A 10,673-nucleotide genomic window follows, 5' to 3' on the forward strand; every position below is an offset into this window, starting at 1 on the left:
AGTCATTGTAACCTTCCATGCCACAAGTATTAGAACTGTTATAACTTCATCTTTTGAAAAGGGGACATACACTAAAAAGAAATTCAGAGTTATGAAAAGAAGTGCAATTTAAGCTTATCCTCCATCTCCATCATTTGCAGATAGATCATTTCTCCAAAAGGACACTGATGAAGACTTTCAAGCATCCTTTCCCTGAGAATTCTTCTGTCGACGCTAAACAACATTATAGCACTCTTTGGATAATACATCTCCTCCGATTCCAAATGCCATCGTTTGACAGTGCTCTCAGAAGTTCTTAAAGAAATTAAAGATAGACTTACTATAAATAGACTGCCAATGCCTTTATATTAATTGAATTTACCATCTCCAAAGATTCTTTGGTGTGGCTAGCTGAAAGGTAATACAATTTGACCATTATCCACTTAAAGCAATTTAAATAAAATCTGTGTTACATAGAATTAAAATCATATTTGGTGGCAATATTTTTCAATAAGGATCACACCTAATCATACTGGAATGCTCTGAATTTCCCATGTGTAAATAACATTTCCAGCTAGAGGCTGGAGGCTGGAGAAGACATTTTGGGTATTTCTCTGTTGTAGTCTGTATTACCATGATAGCAGAAGGAGCACCAAACGGAGAGTTAGAGGACTGGGTAGAAGTCCTGGCATGACCACCAGGTGTGTCCAGATAAATCCTGTCCTGTCTATGGACCTGAGTCGCTATTGATCTAAAATATGACCAGATGATCTAGAAAGCTCTCTCCTCTCCTGCAATGGTATGTCTCATCTGAGTAAACACAAATAGGAAGACAACATGAGATGTTGCTGAGAGAATGTTATTACACGGTAGGTCTTCAGAAATTGGGTTTTTCCCAAAGTCATTGTGCCTCAGCCAGAGCCCCGCAGCATTTTGCTATCATATAAAAGACTAAACATGGAAAATGTTTGTCTGCTAAAGTGAATAGGGAAATGCAAAACTTTTTAAGTCATTTAAATATTTAACCAGAGCATAACCATTTATAATTTATAATTTCTTATATTTTAAATAACTTTCAGAAAGAAATTCTGCAGTTGCTCAGATTGCTTGAGAGTGAAGATTGCCCTCAAGAAGACAAAGCACAGCAAAAAAAGTCTTTTGTTGTTGTTATTATTGCTGCTATCCTAGCATTTTAGGTCTAAAATAAATTCTCCTTCAATTAATATTGACAGGCCTCTTTTCTGAAGATCATAGTTCTGATACAAATAACTTTTCCATGGGTGTTTTTTATTTGGCTCTGTGGTGGTAAAATGCTAGCTACTGTTTACAGAGAATTTATGTGAACATTCTTGGGATATGAATTATCAGAGGGAAGCAGTGAATGCATTATATGAGAGAAGTATTAAATTCCTTTTCTCACTTGCTAAAGAAATACCTGATTTCTGGTAACTAATTCTCTATTCTTTATACCTGAGAAACCCGAGTGTGAGAATGAAAACAGTCCCCCGACCCTGTTCAGGAAAGGATCACTGTGGCCACAATGTCAGTGCACAGTCTTGACTTCACCCCCATCCCCCGATCTGTTCCACTTTTCCTTTTTCATTCTCCAGTTATTGCCATGAACCAGAAACTTCCCACGGCATCTCACAGTGTTTTCTTGAAAATAACAATGCTATTAGAACACAGTAAATACATAAACAAATCGATGAAAGCAAAATGACAGAGTTTTGGATCGTCGTGTCTAGGTGGCAGAAAAATTTCTCCTCATCCTCAAAAATATATAAAATGGAAGTTTATTGGAAGTTTGCAGGAAATTTTTTCAATTATGTGCTTTAAAACTCTTTTCAAGTAAAATTCTCTCTTAACAATGAAATTTATGAGAGATACTCACACACTTAGAGTAGACGAATGTGAAACTGGTAGGTCCTCATCATAGTTTGTCTTTACATCTGTGCATGTTTACATCTCATACCTAAATACTGATTTAAATTTTTTAACAAACATAACACTTAAATTCCATTTATTATTTCTTGGAAATCTCAATATATAAACCAAATACAAGATGCACTCGGTTTATCTCTCATTTCTCTAATTACATATGCAATGGTGCCTATTTATCGGGCAGTGCCTGCTTGATCCGAACTTTCCAGTGGATTTTAGATCACTCTCAGTTACACAACCAGGCTAGTTCAAAGACAGCGAAAAGCGCTTGCATCCAAATGAAATCTATATTTGGTAATTCTTAAAATATCATTTTTCCATTGCTTTGTAGGGCATATTGCTTACTCAGATAATGTGCATGCCTTTCCAGTGAGGCAGTTTTTTGAAATGTGATCTTGGGTCACTTTATGTTAAACTTACTTACTCCACACATAGGATGAGTAATACCAGATAAAGTACTGTCATTAAAAGCATTTTTATTAAGGGGCTGGTAGAGAAAACCTTTAAGCAATGTTATCAAGCTCTTTGTTGAACCAGGTGGGACATCTATATGAATAGAATCTCTTCAGACCTAGACCTCAGCCACAGCACACCTGGCCTATGTTTGGAAAAGAAAGTCTCTCTTGTTTGGCTACATAGTCGGCTACAAAGAGCCAGGACAACTTTTAATTTATCCGTTAAGAATGGAGGCCCATATTTAAGAGTCATCAGCAATAAAGGAAAATACACTGGATCATTTCAAGTGCATGCTAATCATTTAATGTAATAAATGGAGCAACTCTAATTATCTCCCGAGGAAATGATTTCACACTAAAACAATGGGAATGAAGAGGTTACTTCAGGAGCCTAATACCCAGCTGAAAATTACTCATATGAATCTGGAGATTTCTCTTGCATTTTGGGGGGAGGGGCTTTTCCCCCCATACCCCTAATTCTGTTGCCTCCTTAACGGGGTTAAAGATATTTAGCACCAACCCTGCCGTGTGCTTGTTTTGTAATCCCAAGCAAAGCTCTCACCGGGCTCAAGATCGGTGTCCTTCCTGACTGCTTTGAAAGCTGCTCCCTAATAAGAGGGTATCTGACTTCAATGCAGCAAAACAAATAAATTAGTCTAGAGACCACTGTAGCCTCCTCACTTCCTATTCCTTGCCTCCCCCAAAATGATCAATCTGCCACCTACACTAGCCATTGCAAAAGAATTTCCAGTGAAATGCTCGAAATCATTTTTTAAATGTTTCAATCTGTCGTGATCAATATTTTTAAAAATTTTAAGTACAGTTTTTTAAAGCTATTTCTGTTTACTTTTTGGCATCACAAAATTAAGGTTAAGAAATACAACGGAGGACTTGGGGAAGAATAAAATGTTTAATGATTTGGTTGCTACTCTTGCAAAAGACAGATTTCACCATGAGCTTAAAATGGTTTGCTAAATTCTATATCTCTGTTGCCTCATTGTTCTGTTTCTTTTGATGAAACACAAAAAATGAACACTGTCTGTTTAGGCATTTTAAAAAACATATTCGCATTAAATAGAATAACTACAGTGGATGGGTACACAACCCCCTGAAAACTAGGTAGTAGAATCATTTTGACTTTTTCAAATCCTTCAAGTAAATCCAAATCTAAACAAACAAACAGACAGACAATATAGACGTGATTTTTGAATAGTTCTTCCCCCAATTTCTCATTGCTCTGGTTTTGGGAATAAGGAACACATTAGAAAAAGCTTTCTCTTCAGAAATAACAAAGACTTAGGAAATTCTGTCTGTTTAAGTTCTACATATAAGCTAAGACGTTCTAAGTACATATTTATCATTGTGAAAATAATAAATGTAAATAAATTCATAACTCTGTCTCTGTTTTGGTCATATTCAAAGGTATGTTGAATAAGGAATCAAATCCTCTCTAGATTGGAATTGATAAACACATTAGAGAACATGAAACAATTACATAAAATAGAAAACAACCCAATGCAAGACTGATTAATTCTCCAATTAGTGTAAAAACCATAAGCGGAAATCACAATTTTGAGGGAGAAGATTTGCATTTATTTAAAACCGACGTCCATATTTTATAAAAGGGAATGCTTTGACTTTCTTTTTACCTTAGTATCCCTGCTCTCTGTGTACATGAAAACAGCCAATATCAGATATGAAGTTAATTGGAATCAACTGTGCCCATCTTTACAGGAACACGCCGGAATGTGTACCATTCAGGCTTGGCTTACCATAATATTCTCTACGGAATAGTTGACCACAGGATTCTCATTCACAAACAGCCAGGTTAAACAGTTAAATGCTAGCAAATCCTGCATAGCCCTGTGGGAAATTTCACTTTAATCCCGAACTTATAAGAGGACAATCAAAGCCCAAAGCCTGGGTAACAAATCTGATCCTCTGTTGCAATCTGTGTCCTCATGGGAAGGAGAGAGGTGCTCTCTGTACAAGCCCTAGATGGATAAATACCTAAATGATGAGATAGATGGGGAATGCAGAAGAGGCGTCTGGCCTCAGCCATTCGCTTCCAATTCCATATTACACTGTGAGAGGCAATTCTTGTGCAGCTCAGGAGCAGCCAGTCCTGATTACTAGAAGTTGAAGTGTGGCTTAAGGAATGATTAATGACAGTGTCGGGAGGAAAACAAAGCACAATGAGAGTTATCTCTAATCCACCTGCTTGCAGATGCTACAGTAAGGGAATGAAAATGGCCCCGGTGAGCCATGATGATAAAAAAATCAAACTAGAAAGGTGCAAAGCTGTAGATATGTATTAATCTGATATATAAAAACTAGGTCTTAGCTTGAATAAAGCATTAGGCATGAATGGAGCCCCATAGGTGATAGATACTAGGCCATAGTGGACTTCACATTGTCTGTATTTTTTAAATCAAACAGAACTGTTCCCTTCAGTATTGCCTTTGACATTAATAGGTTGGTATTTGAAAAGTCACAGTTCACTACATGAGCAGGCTTGTGAGTGCAAGCTCATTAAACAAACCCCGTTTTCTTGTTGTTCTTAAAAAATATGATGACACCATACCACCACCTTGTGGTATTGCTGTGCATGTACACACTACCCCCGGAGAGGTCTAAAATTCAATCACATTTTCCAAACATATAAATCCAGGTGGAATGTAATTATAAGAGCGGTGGTGTACTTTATAAGCAAATACGTTTATGAGTGGCTTTCACCTAAGACAACACAATGCCAATAAGATCACTGAAGTTTCATAATGTATTTTTGGATGTAATATGAGGTCTCAGCCTGGTCATTCCAATTATCTACTTTAATTTCAGGCCACCAATGCAATGAGATCAGAAGACATCAAATATCCATCCATGTGAAGAGAATGAACAAAAGTGTTTCACACACCTGTTCCCCGGCAAGTAGACACTGACTTCCAATATTCAACAAAGCCAAGTAACAACACTTTGAGCTTTTCATAATTTTTCTACATGTGGAAAAGATTGTGAAGCAGTGAAATGTGTATGTGCTTTCTTCTAAAACGAAGAACATTTTACTCATGTCTCCACATCTATAGACAGAACTCTAAGCACCTTTAAGAGCTAAGTTTTTACGTTTGGGCATTTTGTTGATTTGTTGACTCGCTACACATTTGCCTTTTGATGTGATCTTGATTCGATGGATGCAATAGCATTCCATAATTTCACCTGGTTAGCAATCATTCCTGCTAGGAGGTAGTGATGGACAATGATGCAGGCAGCCTCAGGATATTCACTTGTTCCCAGATTTGGGAAAGCTGCTTCTGCTTTTGTCCACAGTGCTAAGTGCCTATTGCATTCTCTCCCCTTTAATCTAGCTAGCAACAAGTTAGATGTTAATTCATATTTCATGCAAGATTTTTAATATTGAAAGTCTAATGAAGATTTAGCGTTCCGTTTTTTAACAAGGCTGACGTTACTGTTGAAAGAAAGCAAATACATTATTTTAATTAATATCAATTCATAAGTGCTCCTGATTTATATATTAAACAAAGAGAGAAAGTGTCTTGTCATACACGACAATTGATTCTGTATTCACCCATCATTTACTCAGAGCCCATTTCCCCCCTTCTTGCGTGGGAAATGCATGATGGAAGCCGCCATGTAGAATTGTGTGTCTCTCACACGCTGTTAATGCTGTGCTGTGATCACCTCACCCCTTATTTCCTTATGACGAGCTTCAAGTGAGTTCCAGCCAACTGTGCTTGTCTCCACCTGACATCTTCTCCTATCAAATAAGCAGCCTCTATTGTTTTAAGCTTAATGCCTTTGTGTATGGCACAGCCTTCCAATAATCGCAGAGGGCCTGACAATTCGTGTGCTATAAAGGCATAATGTTAGGCCAAAGGAGGTAATTAATAATAGCAGTTTAATGCAGCTGGGAGCAAGAATTGCCTTACAAACCAAAACATCTTCAGCCATTTAGCTAAGTACAGAATTAGCAAGATGGCAAAGACCTGAATGGAGAAACAAATGCCCTGCCTTATGTGTTATGACACAGTAGGCAGTTAAGAACATTCCAGAATTTTAGAAGATGCTCTGATCGCACCAGACCATTATTAAATTGAATATCAGCTATTAATTAAGTTCTGGGGAATTTTCTTCTTTCTCCCTTTCATTCTTTCAATGGCAGCAAATTGTCTTCTTTTGAGTCAATGCCGTGATTTCCTCATGTGAAACCTCTACACCAAAGGAGGCAGTGTTCTGGTCCTGCTTCCCTACCTCTCTCCTCACACCCACCCCCACAGACATATACACTCTGTCAAGTAACTTATGTCAATTTCCAACAGCAGCAAAAAAGTAGACACTAGAGCACTTCACATTCTGTGCTTTAAATAAAAATTTTTTTCTCTGAGATTCATTGCTACATTCCTACCCCAGAAAGACCCCAGAGGTACAGGCAGAGCCCAGAAAGACATCCTGTGGGTGGGCCAGTGGGAAGGGGAGGAGCTGCAGTACTTATGTAGAATGTTTTCAAGCCAAAGAAAGGATTTTATTTCTCCTTAATTGTTAGGCTGTGTACAAGTTAGTAATTATTTTGTCGTCCTCCAGTACCATGACAAACACACACACACACAACACACACACACACACACAGGCACACTTAATGCTTCATGCCGGAATCACTCCAACCAATAATGCTGACTGGCTGCTGTTTGTGGGGAGAAAACATTCCAAAGCCCCAAGTCAAGATATGAATCCCACCCTGTTTTTAAGAGAAAAATAAATCATTTGTCAAGAGCAAGACAATTGGGACCACGAGAGAGGACCTGAACTGGAAAGCCAGCCAGATTCCTGTCCAGTCTAACCCAGTCTCTTCATTCAATCAGTTTAAATCTAAAGGTATATTTGTCTTTCAGACTGTCTTTCTGGACTATATGGAGGCCCCATGCCCAGCAGTGGATGTGGCTTCCTCCTCCAACCTCCTGAGAAGTAGAAACGGCATGAGTGTTTTAGGCACACTTTATTACACTGCAGGGTCAGCTCGGACTTGGAAAGATGCTTTGGAAATCAACATGCGAAGGAACACTCCACGCCAATAGGAATGAGAGTTACATTTATGCTCTATAAAATATCTCCCAATTTATTTACCCTGGCATGATTATTTATCTGGCATTATATTGCAGCAGTAATCCAGGGAGTTGCTTTGTAGTTACTCTGTTACTGCTCTTGTTTTGCAGTAACTCTGTAAATAACTTGTGTCACCCCTTCTATGTCCCAGTTCCAGATGGAAGATAAGACGTTATTTCTGCTTCAGTGCAAAATCTTAACAGCTGATGTAAGGAGGTGTTCAGATTCCTATCTAAATTACATGCCAGATATTCTGCATTAGCATTGTTAGGCGGGTTATTTATCTACAACCTGAATATATTTCCAGGATATCAAATGATGACTTACAAGCTATCTCCTGTGATGTGATGTGCAAGCCTAGAGCAATGTGAGAAAAATTTTAAAACCACCTCCACGGATGATCTTAGCTTAGAAAAACTGATTCGACGTTGTTCTATTTACCTTAATTAACACAAATCTTAGCCATATTTGTTTATAACACTGCGTAAGTGACTAAATAAAACCATTTTGAAGCTGCCTACAAGGCCACTGGGTATGCAAGGAGAACTACACAGTCATTACTACCCAGTAGAGGGCAAACACATTGTATTTTATTGCTAATTTGGACCAAATCCCTGTAATTTGGTGTTTAAAGATTGTGCATGGGTTATGAGCATACAGTTGTTCAATAAATTTACCATGGTATGTTTTTAATATCTGTGGAGATTTTAATGGAATAATAGTCTCCTTTCTGTATAGCTTAATGTAATAAATTACGTATTTGGAAATTTGAGCAAGGTACACTATTTGGAAAAGAAATCACAAAAGAAGATTTGCTTGTGCTGTCTAGAACTCCCTTACATTGCTAGAATCTAGAAAGGAAGAGCAGGATTGAAACAAAACAAAACAAAAAAACTACACTCAGGTGAAGAAATGTTTTTTCCACGTGATCTTTGGTTTCCCTTTGTTAGGAATAAAGCTCTTCATCTCTCCCCCACTCCGAGGTTGCTTTTCCTCCAAGTGGAAGGTAGTTTGGGCCAATATGTTGTGTTAGTCCATTAGTTTATGTTTTAAGATTAAGAAGAGATACTTCTGTGTTATAAATTATTTATAGCACAAGAACAAAGGGAGGCCGTCAGGGCTGCTGCTACTTTGAGAAAATAAAACAGAAATGATGAATTTATGGAGAATCCAATTTAATAAAGAGGGAGGAGATGCAACTGCTAATTATTAACATCCATCTGCAGACAGAGACCTGAGAGTAAAGAATTAGATGGATACATTTACATCTGTCTGTCACCAAAAGAAATCTCACTAATGGTGTTCCACACTGTCACCAAACTCTCCCCATCCAGCTTCGAGAGCCTTGGAGACATGTGAAGATATTTTAATCAACAGCAGGGCATGGAAGACATGCAAAGAACTTTAGAAATGGGCGCCGAAAACCACCACCACTTCCTCCTGCACTCTATTCCATTCTCAAAACACCAAATAATAAAATGTGGTGGGGACTTTATCTTTGTATCTAACTGACGTGGGGAGCAGTGAGTTTTGAAAACTTTTCTATTGAAGCAGTTGCAAGGCACCTCTCTGCTGACATCAGGCACAGTGTAGAGACTGAGGCATGAATGAATGAAGAATGTCCAGCAAAAAAGAGAAGAAATGGTTTATCGTGGGAGAATTTTTGTTGTTGTTGTTATTTTATTTTGATGCTGAACCTACCTCTTGTCTTCTGGACGTTGCTTTCATGAACGGGAGGGAACAGAAAATGGAATGCTTTGAAAACTCATGATCCTGAGCTGCTGCCTTCTTTTCTTAAAAGGAGCAGAAGAGAAGGATAAATATATTAAGAATTCGTCAAAGAAAAAGAAATGTTCCGTGGCTGTGTGAAGCTTGCTGATGAGGGGGGTTGCAGGGGGAAGCAGCCCTTCTCTCCTGAACATTAGTTTAAGTCTATAGACCCCTGAAAGGGGTCACAATTTCAACTTTGCCCTTGTCATCTTATTTTCAGTAGCAAGGTCATCTATACTTGGGAGGTTTCAAATCACCTTTGAAAAATTTAGGGCACTATTTTTATCTGTCACCCTTCTACACACAAGCCTTGGGCTGGTTCCCATATCTGCTATTCATAGATTTGGCAGTTTTTTAGCCTGAATTTTTGATGTGTTGTCCATCATGTGATTTTTCCCAGTTGGTCTGAATTAGCCAGACAGGGTATGGGAAGAGAGGTTTTTCCAATTCTCTGACTTTATCACATATTTTTAAATCAGGCAGAAGGAAAGAGTGGTGTGACTCTTTTCAAAATTTTGGAGATGCCACTTTATTTATAGTTTTCCGCGCTATCGACAAAGTAAGACTTTCTGACAAGATCACACAGCTATTAGTTCAAACCAGATTATTTTTCTTTAAACGTTCTTGTGTATTTTGTTGAAATTTTCCCAGTTAATAAAACTGCCTTGCAAATTTTTATGAATTTATTTTAAAAGTTCAGGAAACATGGATTTAAAAAACTGGGAATAACTATCCAGTCCTAAGATTTCATAAATGTTTCATTCATTTAGTGTTTAGTGCAGGAAGTGTAATGACTATCCACAGGACACGATGACTAATGTCAGAGATGAAGACTAAATAAATAAGTAAATAAATAAATAAACCACAACCTTTGCTCTTTCTGGTTGGATACTACCCCCAAAAAACGGGACAGGTAGAAAAACGGATAAATATTTCGCGATTATCTACGGGTTGATTTTGATCAAGTTATTTTCAAACATGTTATAATAATTTATGAAATGAAAATTTTAAAAAGTGTTTTCCCTCATTTTCACTTATCATTAAAGTCATTGGCTCTTATTGGGGAAATTAAATGCTGGAAATATGGCTGTAAATCTCTATAGAGTTCCATACAATGGAAAGCTGACCATGAATTTAATGGGGTCACATATGGTGAATTGGAATAGATGGGCCTGTTTTTAATAGCAATTTTGTTAGAAAGGTACAGAGAGGTCAGCCAATAAATCAATCTAAAATAAACTTTTGAGAATTGCTCATTTCTCATTTTTTTCCCAAATACTTTTCATTCATTATCTAGAATGTATAAGATGTACAGAAATTCCAGAAGAAGCTTTTCTAACATGGTTTACCAGATGTCAGGGTTACACTGGGAACCCTGGGGACTAGAGGCTCAGGAAATATTGTAGAGTG

Source organism: Symphalangus syndactylus, chromosome 5, assembly GCF_028878055.3.
Source record: "Symphalangus syndactylus isolate Jambi chromosome 5, NHGRI_mSymSyn1-v2.1_pri, whole genome shotgun sequence".
Taxonomy (NCBI): domain Eukaryota; kingdom Metazoa; phylum Chordata; class Mammalia; order Primates; family Hylobatidae; genus Symphalangus; species Symphalangus syndactylus.